Source organism: Mus pahari, chromosome 23 (genome assembly GCF_900095145.1).
Source record: "Mus pahari chromosome 23, PAHARI_EIJ_v1.1, whole genome shotgun sequence".
NCBI lineage: Eukaryota > Metazoa > Chordata > Mammalia > Rodentia > Muridae > Mus > Mus pahari.
This window is the reverse complement of record NC_034612.1, coordinates 24,999,850-25,002,190: the sequence shown is the minus strand read 5'-3', so window position 1 is coordinate 25,002,190 and position 2,341 is coordinate 24,999,850. Positions and strand designations below refer to the sequence as shown.

At 45.5% G+C, this 2,341-nt stretch overlaps 1 protein-coding gene across 1 annotated transcript in view; it reads left to right on the top strand.

Moving 5' to 3' along the window:
* Nipsnap2 (nipsnap homolog 2) overlaps window positions 1-2,341 on the top strand; it is a 25,598-nt gene that overhangs the window by 1,747 nt on the left and 21,510 nt on the right. The window lies entirely within an intron of this gene.

Here is a 2,341-nt window from a genome sequence, read left to right as displayed (position 1 = left end):
GTTCCAGGACAGCCAGGGTTATACAGAGAAACCCTGTCTCGAAAAACAAAACAAAACAAAAACAAAACAAAACAAAAGAATGTTGATAGATACCTGGATTTCATTATACTGCTTGTGTTTTTACTGAGTTTGGGTGGTGGTGGTTTTGTTTTTCCATGAGCTTTTGTTTGTTTGGTTTGTTTTTTGTTTTGTTTTGTTTTAAGGAGGTTTATTTTTGGGGGGGGAAGGGGTTGGTTTTGGTAGAGATGGGAGTCTGAGAGACAGTAATCCCGAATGTGTTGGAACCCAATCTGTATATCAGGCTGTTAAGCCTGCCTCAGCCCCCCTAGTGCTGGGACTGAAGGTGTATGCCACCGCCAGGCTTGTTTGGGTTTGTTTGTTTTGTTTTGAAGCCACAGTGATGGATGAAATTGTTTTAAGGAGAGGGGGAGGCTAGTGAAGAAGCAGAGAAGCAAGACCTAGTGTGTGTCAACATTTACAGGCTGTTGAATAGAGGAGAAGGAGCCCAGAAGGAAGACGGGGACGGAGCAGCCAGAACCACCATTATGTGACAGGCGTCAGAGAGGGGACATTTATTGGACTGGTTAGCTGTGCCTGATCCTGGCTAAAAGGTTAAGCAAGATGACAGAAAATAAATAAATAAATAAATAAATAAATAAATAAATGATAAATAAATAAATAAATAAATAAATAACAGACTTCCTTACAGGGGTGTTGGGGTAACCTTACAACATGACTTTCAGAGAGGACTCAGGTCTTTGTAGGCATCTCAGACTTGTGTATTCTAGTACTATGGGTCGAGACCCCCTGGTGGGGGTTTCCTGTATCAGAAATCCTGCACATCGGCGGCTATTTACATTATAAATCCTAAGAGTTGGCAAAATTACTGTTCTGAAGTAGCGATATACTAACATTATGGTTGGGAATCAGCAAGGCATGAGGAACTGTATTAAAGGGTCGCAGCATTAAGAAGGCTGAGAACCACAGCTGTAGTCCATCTTATTTAGCTCTGGATTGTATTACGCCCAGAGTTCTCAGTTGATTGCTAGACAGATGCCTAGAAAGGGTTTTAAGGTACGAAGGATTTAACTCCTCCCACAGAACCTGGTTGCTGTCTTCCCGAGATGGACCATCTCCCGTCATCCAGGCCAGGACTCAGGCCGTCCACAAGCCAGTGCTGCCTCTCTCCTAGCCTTCTGTCTAATCTGTCGTCAGAGCTGTCAGCTTTGTGACTAGCCCTTACAAAAAAACGCTGTCTCCCCTGGATGTCCAGCTGACAGATGTTCCCCCCCCCCTTCTCTGTCAGTGGTTCTCAACCTGTGAGCCAAGACCCCTTTGGATTGCATAGCGGATATTTACGTTACGACTCATAACAGAAAATTACTGTTAGNAAGTAGCAAATGAAAATCATGTCATGGTTGGGGATCACCACAACATGCGGGACTGTATTAAAGTGGCAGCCTTAGGAAAGCTGAGAACCACCGATCTCCATCGTTAGCTCAAGAGTTACTTCTCCCGGGCACCTCATCATCTCTCGGCCACCTGAGGCCCTGCCCCATCCACCCTGCGCTCCTGCATCTTATCCCCACCCCACCCCCTGGGCCTCCTGTCCAGAGCTTGTGACCCTGTTCCCCTGCTCTCCCCTGCAGGCTCAGCTCTTTGGGGTCAGGGCCGGGTGGGTTCATTCTCTGTATGCCCTCCCACAGCTAGCCCAACCCCTAACACATATCATGATGCAGTTAGCAAATAGTTGAGGGTCAAAAGGATAGGTAAGGCCTGCTGTGCCCCTTCTGAATGTTAAATCTTTTTTCCCTGCCTCCCTTTGCTGACTAACCCTTAGTGCTGACTCTTACCGGCTCAGCTCTGTTTGCCACCTCCCGGGTTTTGAGGCAGGTTTGGGGGGGGGGGGTGTTTTATTGTTTTGCTGCAGTTGGGTTTGTGGCTTGTTTTATTTTGTTTTGAGGCAGGGCCTCACAGTTTAGCCCTGGCTGGCCAGGAACTTGATAGGTAGATCAGACTAGCCTCCAACACAGAGGTCTGCCAGACTTTCTCTCTAGTCTTGGGGACAAAACCCAGGGTCTCACTCATACTAGCCATTAAGCTACACTCCCAGCCCCAGGGGTGTCTTTTAAAAGTATTGTTTCTCTCCATCTCTCCATCCAACATCTGAACAGGAGACCGTCCATTTCCCCATCCCATCCACCAAGAGGTTTCTTTCTTTTTTTTTTTTTTTTTTCATTTTTGTTTGTTTGGTTGGTTTTTGTTGTTGTTGTTGTTTTTCTTTTTTCTTTTTCTTTTTTTTTTTGTTTTTGTTTTTTGTTTGTTTTGTTTTGTTTTGTTT